The sequence below is a fragment of the Pipra filicauda genome, unplaced genomic scaffold (assembly GCF_003945595.2).
Source record: "Pipra filicauda isolate LSUMZ 115617 unplaced genomic scaffold, ASM394559v2 scaffold184_size3518187_pilon, whole genome shotgun sequence".
In the NCBI taxonomy this organism is placed as follows: Eukaryota; Metazoa; Chordata; class Aves; order Passeriformes; family Pipridae; genus Pipra; species Pipra filicauda.
The window spans coordinates 1,153,937-1,164,564 of record NW_024104292.1 but is presented as its reverse complement, the minus strand read 5'-3'; the positions used below and the strand labels follow the sequence as shown (position 1 = coordinate 1,164,564).

At 42.8% G+C, this 10,628-nt stretch overlaps 1 long non-coding RNA gene across 1 annotated transcript; it reads right to left on the bottom strand.

Moving 5' to 3' along the window:
* Positions 1-279: 279 nt before the first annotated feature.
* LOC113995478 lies at positions 280-834 on the bottom strand. Its single transcript, XR_003543405.2, has 3 exons — positions 771-834; positions 590-651; positions 280-469 (listed from the first exon to the last, which is right to left on the bottom strand). It is a non-coding gene; the product is annotated as an uncharacterized LOC113995478 (long non-coding RNA).
* Between the last annotated feature and the right edge of the window lie 9,794 nt (positions 835-10,628).

Genomic DNA, 10,628 nt, shown 5'->3' with positions numbered 1-10,628 from the left:
GGCAGAACTTACTGCTGTCTTTCAGTGTAAATAGAGGGAGAGATATTTTTACCAAGGCCTGTAGCGACAGAAGAAGAGGCAATCATTTAAAATGAAAAGAGGGTAGATTTAGATGGGACATAAGGGGTAAATTGTTTGCAAGGACTGTGGTGGGACACTGGACCCGGTTGTGGAAGTGTTCAAAGTGAAGCTGGATGGGACTTGGAGCAAGGCTTATTCCAGCCCTTCTGCTTCAGAATGCAAACAAAATGAGGTCTGAAGTATAGCACAGGTCCAGACTCAATCACCTCCTCTCAGCAGTTTTTCAAAATGAATTCCACAGTCAGAACACCTCTGCTTACACTGACAGGCTCTATTTAGGGATATCTGCTTCTGCCTCTATTAGAGTCACCTGTCTGTCCAGCTGAGAATCTGTTTGACTTGAAGAATCAGACCTTAGCTGAAGATCTTCTGCCTCCAGTGTAGGAACCTAAATGAGCAAGAAAACACAGACACAGTGGAGAAACGAATGCTCATCAAGACTGCAGCATCACACTACATCTGACTTCAGCCAAAGGCAATGCAATTCATCTGGAACAGAGCTAAGTACCTTATTCTTAGAAGAAGGGTCAAAATATTCCTTCTGCTCTGCTCCTGCTGCTGGCAGGATATCTGGAAAAAAAGGGAAACAGTGTGTTGTTACTCTGAGTCCTTATTTCACTCTGCTTCTCCCCAGCCATGTCACCCCAGAGAAATTCAATAAGGTAACCATTTAGTCCCTCTGAAATTACCTTTGCCGTGCTCCACTGCAACAGAGCGCGCATCCAAACTCTTGCCCACTGCAGCAGGAAGCATCAAGTCGGACCAACACTTTCCCTTGACCTTTGGAATCAGTCTGTGTAATTTAAAAGATGCATCTGAGAACTGGCACTGGCTCCTTCTCAACCCACTTCCACACACAACACTTCTGCTTCAGCCAACAGGCCTAACGAGCGGGATTGAGTGATGGAAGGAACGAAACGGGCAAACACAGCCAGCACATTCGGCATCTCTCATGGGTAGGGCTTTCAAAAGGAGATGAAGTACCCCTGCTCAATCCAGAGAGAACCGAGGCAGAAGAAATACATCTCCAGACTGTAGGTCATAAGGGAACCATTTGACATTAATGGATCCAGGGGAGAAGGCTATGAGGTGGAAAACAGCAATCCTCACAATGCCAGTCTTGTAGGATTTCAGAGGACTGCAAGCAGCAAGAAGCTTTACTGCTTTGTTCTACAAATCCAGCTTGGAGGTCAGCTGCAAGGAGACCCAGAACATTAGCTTGACCTCACTTTGTCTCAGCACTAACTGAATAGGATTTCAGAGGATGGGATCCAAGCATAGGACAGGGGCTGCAGTAACGCATCACGTACCCAACCAGCTACTAAAACACGAGTATTGCTTTGGGATTGCTGTTGTTTTGTTCAACAGTTTACACCTATGTACTGATGGTGGGAGGGTAAAGGTTTGGTGGACTATGACCAGATAGTTCAGCGAATTGTTATCTTCCTTCGTAGTCCATGTGTATGATTCTGCTTTCTTCTATCAGGCCTTGTCAGCCACTCAGCCATTCACATATTCACAAAGCCTTTCTAAAGTGTCCTTTCCTTTGACTACAGCCTTTCAATGCTATTGCAGTATAAATGTCACTAGTTTCAATTCCATCTACAAAACTTACCTACTGCTGAGCCTCATGATGCTTTTTTAATCTGTGGCTCTTTTCCTTTTTTCTGCTCTGCCGCTATCTCTGGAGCAATTCCTTCTTTAAAAGTACTTTTGAAAGGTTCAGCTTGAGAACACTATTCATTTAAGTACTGACAGTAGGTTCATACTTACAAAATCACGGCTGCAGAGCACAGAAACTCACCAACTTTCCTTGATGAAATGCCTCTTATTTTTTTTAGTGACTCAAGGAAAAAAACTGTCTTGGCTCCTCTCCTCTCTCCCCAGTGGTTCCCCAGCCACATGAATATGTAACAAGATGAGTGAAAAGCCATTCTGTAAACAAAATATTAAAGCCAAATGAATCCTGTTGCTTTGGTTTTGTACAAGTCCTCTGTCAATCCTAAGGGACAGGTTCAATTTAACCCTGGCTTAAGTTTGCATGAATTAAGAAAACCCTTATTTGATGTCTGAGATGCTGTCATGAACTCTTCTTCCATTCCATGAACTTTCATTCTTCCAGAATGGTACCCCTGAATGTGCAACGTGGGCTGACACAGAGTCTGTATCACCGAGAGGCTTTCAGAGAAAGATGGACACAAGCTGGAAGGAGGCAAGAACCTGTTCAAACTATTCAAGGATTAAATTGATCCACCTCAAAATTAATTGGGCCAGAGAAAGGAGTTAACAGGCTCACAACTGAACTGTGCTCAGAGGGATGCAAACTTCACAAAAAGGTTGGAGTACGGTCCAAGATAATTTAGAGCAGCAAGGCACCCTATTTCACTGGGCTGCAGTGAAAGAGCTGAAGAAGGGTCTGAAAACTTAATGCAGTGAATTCTTGGTGGTTCAGAAAGACCGATAATAAAATAAAGGATCCAGAACCTGTTTTTAGTAAAGAAAATACACAGATTCTTGTAAACTTCACACTACTAAAATGTTTATTTACGAATATTTCCATGATGGGTCTAAGTCGCAGCTATATGTGGAAAATTGAGAAGGATTTTGGAAGCCTTTTTTCACATCTCTTTTCAGGAGATTATTGATTCATATCTGGTGTCATACCCAGTATGACTCTGCTCCAGCTGAAATGAGCAAAAAACATCTTGTGATAGTTTTAAGTTTTTCCTTCCCTTATTCTGTTAAGAAGCAGCATAAAGTAACCCAATCTAATAACAAAACAAAGGTACCACCTCCCTATTGCATCCCTGGGTGTATATGGGCTGATCATTCTTGTTCTGCTCCAACAGGAGGATCTCTCCTGTTTCCCATTCCCATGTACAAAGTTTGGAACTAGCCCCAGCATCTGGCTGACTGCAATGTCAACTCCTCTGGAAGAAGGAGTTTCTCCTGGTGAAGATGGCTGTGGAGGGTTGACCCTGGCTGGACACCAGGGGCCCACCAAAACCACTCTGTCAGTCCCCTCCTCAGCTGGACAGGGGAGAGAAAATATAATGAAAGGCTCATGGGTCAAGATAAGGACAGATAAAACCAAATCTTAAAAACACCTTTTCCCCACTCCTCCCTCCTTCCCAGGCTTAACTCTATTCCCTATTCTCTACCTCCTCCCTGAGAGCAGCACAGAGGGATGGGGAATGGGGGCTGCAGTCAGTTCAACATATGTCATTTCTGCCACTGCTTCCTCCTCAGGGAGAGGACTCCTCACACTCTTCCCCTGCTCCAGTTTGGGTCCCTCCCACAGGAGAGTCCTCCATGAACTTCTCAAATGTGAGTCCTCTCCGTGGGCTTCAGTTCTTCATGAATTGTTCCAGCATGGAGCAGTCCTTCAGGCACAGACTATTCCAGTGTGGGTCCCCTGTGGGGTCACAAGTCCTGCCAGCAATCCTGCTCCAGCATGGGCTCCTCTCTCTACGGGGTCACAATTCTGGGCAGAAGTCTGCTCCAGTGCAGGTTTTCCACAAGGTCATAGCCTCCTTTGGGCATCCACCTGCTCTGGTACGGGCTGCAGGTGGATCTCTGCTCCACTGTAGACCTCCATGGACTGCAGAGACACATCCTGCCCCACCAAGGTCTGCACCATGGGCTGCAGGGGAATCTCTGCTTCAGTGCCTGGAGCACCTCCTCCCCTTCCTTCTGCGCTGACCTGGGTGTCTGCAGGACTGTTTTTCTCACATATTCTCACTTCTCCACTCTCTGACCTGTATCAGTTTGGCCTGGCTCTCCTGCCAAGTCCAAGCTGTCTTCTCCCCCCTCCTGCTCTCCCCAGGCGAGGGAAAAACACTGGGAAACACAGGGAAAAAAAAACTGAAAGAAGTTCAAATGAAACGGGATTCTATCAAATATATATATATTACATATATTTGCAATTATATATACAATTTGAATATATTATACACAATAGTAAAAGGGAGGGGGAAACAAGGATAAAAGAACTAAAATATCTTCTAAATATACCCCTTCAATAGAGAGTTAGCAAATAAATACAAAAACGAATTAAATACTTCCCTGAACGGGACAGCAGAACCAACTCCCCACACCTCCAGAATGGAACGGAGATAACGGCAGGTCTGAGCAGCAGGCCCTGGCCTATACAAGCAAAACCGAGAGGGACCTGTCGCCTTCAGCCACTGGAAGAGCGAAGAGAGTGAACTCTCTTATCTGCGCCTTTTTATATGTTGTGTTACGGAAAGGAATGATATGGAACACTTCCTTAGATTTCTGACCCCGTTGCTAAGGAAGGCCTAAAAAATCCAAGAAACCAACCCACTACCTGACCACAATTACTTCTGCACAATTTCCCCCCCCTCCTTCTTAAATACATTATCCCAGAGGCACTACCACCATTGCTGGTGGGCTCAGCCTTGGCCCACAGTGGGTCTGTCTTGGAGCTGGCTGGCATTGGGGGAAGCTTCTACCAGCTTATCACAGAAGCCAGAAGCCACCCCTGCTACCAAAACCTTACCATGTAAACCCAATCCAAGGGGACTTAACCTAATGTGGAAAGCACATTGGAATAATTCAAAGCTTCTGGAATGGAGACAGTAGTTGTTTCTGAAGGCTGTTCCTCTCCCAACAGGTAGATTAGAGTACCAGAATATTTGGCATGAGTCAATGGCCTCTACACTGGATGGCTAGAGAAGCCTGTACTGCTGACTGTTCATTAACAGCACAGAAGAGAAGGACCCTTTCATCAGTGATTGCAGACTTTTGCTAGAGGGAGAAGCAATTTATGTTCTTTAAAATTGCCTATTCCTGAAGTATTTCTCATTATAAAGGACTGCAGAGGGAAATACAAAGCTGTTAATTTTTTTTCACCATGCAAGTACAAAACGAAACAATTCCCTTAATGCATTAGTGTGATACTTGCAAATAAATGTGAGATAAGTTCTGGGACAAAACTAATGCTGTCTGAAAATCTGTGAAACTCTAATGAGGAAATTGGGCAGACTAATTAAGAAAAAAAAAAAGTAATTTGGTTCAAATACTAGAGCTAAGCCAATGTGATTATAATTTCTTTTTCTTTTTCCTTCTTCCTCCATCCAGATAACAGTTTATTCATTAGAAAAATAGGGGTTTGCTAGGACCGGGTGTTATTAAGTAAAAATCCCTCATGTCTGGTTATGTGTTTTACTCACTGAAATATCACATAAAAAGTTGGTAGTGCAAATTCTGCTCTCATCTTCCTGAAAGGAAGGAAATGGTATATTATGCATAATTAAAAGGTTGATAGTTGCCTAATATTCAGGATGCAAATGGGATTGCAAGCACATTTTTCTTTTCTGCATTGGACCTCCCTCAGCTTTGTGATTTCAGGGCCAGAGATGCTCAGTGGTGTAGGAACACTCCAAAGAATGTCAGCACAGCACAGGTTACAAGCAGACTCCTCCAGTTGGTCTGTGCTAACTATGAAGCTGGTATTATGGGGAAGTCTGGGTTACTAAAACCCTGACTTAGCTCACATGGGACAGATGATTAACTGGCATGTGGATGAGAACAAGGGTTTGATAACTTCAGCATAGCACAGGGCTAACTCTCATCTGCTCTGCACCCTGCTTTGCTGTGAGTTTTCCTGGCCCCACATGCTCTAGTACAAGATGCATCGCTCCAATAGGCAGGACCCATTTCTCTCTACGCCTTATAGAGGCAGTCTCATATGACTGACCACAGCCAGCTGTGGTCAAATGTGTTCCACTCTCTCAGTCTTTGCATTGGCTAAGCAGGCTCTGGCTGAGAGGTCAGCATTATGTTCTAGTGGGGTTAACCAGTTTTGGAGACTTCACTCCTGATAGTAGCCACTGCATCACAGTATTCCACCCTTGAAATAAGGAGTGTCCTGTAGTCAAGCCACAAGCCATTCTGCTGGAAGACATTCTCTCCTTACTATACTCCCTAGAATAGTATAAAATTCACTGCTAGTTTCTACGTTATGTTTTTCCTGAACTTTCTCTTTTTTGTTTTTCTCATTTCCCTTTGCCTCCCCCTCATTTTTCTCCGTGTTTCCCTCTACATTTTTCACTCTTATCTTCATTGACATCATCTTCTCTGTTTCTCTTTTCTTACTGCTTTTATGTAATTATTTATTGTTTTCTATCAACAATCCTTCTCCTTAATACACTTCTTACACTTTTACTTTCCAAAAACTTTGGAATAGAAAATAAGTTCCATTCTTCTTCCTCTGCAAAACATCTATTAAATGTGTTAATATATATTTCGAAACAGTATAATAGATAAACACAAACATTTACAGCAGAAAAAACTTTACATTCAGACTATTTTGTATGTAAAGATAAAATCTTTCTGAAAACTACACACACTTAAGGGAAAATAAATTATTACCCTGTATCACTTTTGTTACTTAACTTTTATTTCCTTACTCATGTTCACACTTTCCTCAATTTTTTTGGTAATACAGCTCAGCTCAGTCACTCAAAGCTCTTAGAAATTACGCCCACCTTGTTTAGTCTCTGTCTTGTTTAAGGAACATGAATTCAAATGAAGAACCAGCTTCAAAAATTGCTTTTCAGTCTTCAGAATTTTGCATATCAACCCCAAACACAACTAATAAAAGTCCATCTGGCATCTTAATTGTTCCTTACCTCTTATCCAATGCTTACAAAACAACTGCAAGACTGTAAAATTTGGAAATATGTTTCATCTCCGGAGGGGTTAGAAGCAATGTTTAGGTTTCTGTATGCAGTACAGAATGCAGGATAAGATTGTTCCTGGATAGTTAAAACTAGGGAGTGGGACACAGGGACTCTGGAGAGCTCTCCACATCATGCACTGTAGAAGAATCCCAAGCTAATTTCAGAAAGGTGCTTGAACAAGTCAGCAGTGCTGTCCTGCTTCTGGAGCAAATGCATATGCTGGGTTTTTCCATGAAGATATGGGAGCTAACTCAGTGCCAGCTCAGTTCTCTAACCAGCCCTAAGCTCTGTCCTTTGTACTAATGTGACAAGAGCAGAGAACCTCATAATTTTCCTACAGTTGGACATCTGTCAAATGTGGGCTCAAGTATTTTCTAAAATACCAAAACAATATCTCAAGTGTTCTTTTAGGTCATTGCTAAAGAAGATCAAGGAACTTATTATCATTTAGGCATTTATGTGCTTGGAGTCTAATACAGAAAAGCACTCAGCATGTGAAAAATCCCTCTCAGCAATTGTGATCCCCTGCTGCTGGCTGCAGCCTCCTTCAGCTCATTTTCAGTGTGAGGATATGCAAAACCCAAGATAAATACTAAGAACCCTCAGATTCTATAAGCCCAAGCTCCACCCAGCCCAGGTGGTCTGTTTGGCCCTCTTACCCAGGGTATCCTCTTCTTGTGGGCATTTTCGAAAACATCTACCCAACCAAGACAACCTATCCTCACCTAAAAACCTCCTGGAGAATATCAGCCCTTCATTTCATGCAACTACCTCCAAACAGAACAGGGAGCTGGCTAGAGGAAGGCTTGTTCATAAATCTCCCATCTGATTTCCAACACACTTCACCTCATGACCATTTGAGCACCCATGCAATCCAGGCTGACAGTCCTCTGAGGTCCAACCCTGTCTGCTTGCTGCTCTTGCCAGTCTGCTTCCCTGACACCCTGTAATTTGGCCGCAGGGCTCAGCCCTGGCAGCACACAGCCTGCAAACAGACAGGTACCAGAACAGCAAGCTGTTTGCCACTGGTGGAAGAAACAGTGGAATTAGAGGGAAGGGAAGCAAGAAAACCCACTTCCATAGTGACCAGCATCTCCCTATTGCATTTATACTGTACAGCACTGCCCAAGCTTTAACTGGAATACTATTGTTTCTGGACACTGGGTGTTTAAATAGTAAAACTCAGTCTCTGACCCTAAGCATTGAGACACTTTGTTTAAACCCATGGTATAAGGTAGGCAGGCACCAAAGTTGAAGGATGCAACCTTAAAAACCTGCATCAAATTTTAACCAGTGCATTTTCTTAGAAGCTTAAAGTTCACACTGACAGCCTTCAATCCTGCACAAAGCATGACAGTATTGCAAAATACCTTTAATTCAAAAATAAGACCATGGATCACTGCTAGAAACAGGTCAAGTGGATTTAATCCCTATTTGGTGCCTGGAACAGCTCAGACTACCCTGCGGTGACTTCCAGTTGGATTCGTAAGCTTCTAGACAAGTCTGCTGCTGCAGGCTTTTCTTCTTGTAAAATTTAGTTACTGCATCCTAGCCCCAATGTACTTAGGCAACTCCTGACATATTAATGTCCGATCATTTTGTTAAGTCTTTTAATGAAGTTTTTAATGACCCCAATTCAATGATGCCAACATTTCCCCACATAACTTGTGCTGTTGTTTTAATCCCCTTACAGCTGGAAATCTTTTCACAGTATCTTACCTCAATTTATCTAACTCCATATTGAACCAATTCTTTCTCACTCTGTCCCACAGTGGCCATAGTTAACAGCGAAATACTTCCTTCCTTGTAACAGATATACTTGTATGTGTTTTCTTTTCTGGAATAAGTGGGACAAACTGCCTCAACCTTCTTTTCTGTTTTCCACATCTGCTGTTACTGGTATTGTTTTCCTACTGCCTTTTGGTTATGTATGTTTCTTTCTAAAATGCCCATCAGTATATTAAAAACACAATGCAGACAGGACCACCCTATCTGAGACCAAAACAACCTTGATAAAGATAAAATAAGAAAAAGACTGAATTGTTGCAGGACATGCTCTCTGCAAACCTGCCATATCTGCTACTCTCATTAATTGTCTTCTGCTGCCCCCAGATCCTTTTCTTCTGGCTTAGGGCTTCATTATTTTCCCAATTCTATTCTCTGAATTTTATTCCCTATTTGTCCATATATTCCCTGAACATCTCCCTTTATTAAATTTAATTTCACATGATTGATTTCAGACCATTTTTCTAATTAAAAGACATGGGAAATCTATTAGACTGCCTACAGCCATTCCCGGGCAAGTGCCACCTGCAAATTTAAACTATCTTCTTAGACCACTGAAAAAGGTGATCAAAATTATGAAAATATTTCAGTTTCTTGATGGACTTCTTAATGCCAACAGTTGTGCATTCACCCTATAATTACATTACAAGGCCCCTCATATGGACTGGGGCAATCTCAAGAACACATATAGGCTAGATGGAGAATGGATTGAGAGCAGACACAAAGAGAAGGACTTGGGGGTGTTAGTTGACAAGAAGTTCAACATGACTCAGCAATGTGCATTTGCAACCCAGATGCCAACCATGTTGGCATCAAAAGCAGCGTGGCCAGCAGGTCAATGGAAGTGATTCTGGCTCTGCTCTGGTAAGACTCCACCCGGGGTACTGCATCCAGGTCTGTGATCCCCCAACATAAGAAGGACATGGATATGTTGGAGTGCATCCAGAGGAGGCCATAGAGTTGATCAGAGGGCTGGAGCACCTCTCTTATGGAGACAGGCTGAAAGAGTTGGGGTTGTTCAGCCTGGAGAAGAGAAGGCTCTGGGGAGACCTTATAGCACTTTCTAGTACCTAGAGGGGGCATATAAGAAAGCTGAAGAGGGATTTTTGACAGGGGCATGTAGTGATGGGACAAGGGGAAATGTCTTTAAACTGAAAGAGGGCAGGTTTAGATTAGATATTAGGAAGGAATTCTTCGCTGTGAGAATGGTGAGGCACTGAAACAGGTTGCCCAGAGATGATGTAGATGCCCCATTCCTGGAAGTGTTCAAGGCCAGGCTGAATGAGGCTTTGAGCAACCCAGTCTAGTGGAAGGTGTCCCTGCCCATGCAGGGGGGGTTGGAACTAGATGATTTTAAGTCCCTTCCAACCCAAACCATTCTATGATTCTGTGTGGAGCAGAAGCAGCATTGTGGCACAGTGGTGATTTCATACATCCCATATTCAGTCTGGAAGCCACAAGCCTGGGTTCTTTTGAAAACTACCCAGAGCAATAAATAAAAGGATTTTTGCTTGCAACACCTGCTGCTGTACTTTGGAAGGAGAATCTGGAACTTCCAGCAGCAGATGGCTCTTTCACATCTTCATAGTTTCTTGGTGAACCTTTGACCTTTCTGAAGTTGTTTCAGTAAGCCAGTTAAGTCTGAATCAGAAAAAAATTTAAGGCTCATGAAGAAGCTTAATAACCCTCTTAATAACCCAATCTTCTGACATTTAGAAACCTTCTGTTATTTTTATTTTCAATAATGGGGTAGTAATCTTTTCTTGTCCAGCTTTATTATTGTTTCCAAGGACTTTATAGGAGAAGTATAACAATTTACCCACTTGCTGCAAAGGACCTGAATTATAAGTGTACTGGAGCTACTCTCCTCTCCCGCCCACACAATGTGTGTTTTTGAGTGCTGATGTAATTGGTGTGGTTTCACAAGCCATTGTTGACTTTTCTCAAAGACTACCGCTTCCCCGCTGACTAGTCCTCTATTCCAGAGAGGAAACATCGAGTTGTTTTTGAAGATAGTCATCTTCAAGTCAGTCAAAACAGTTCTCATAGCACCTC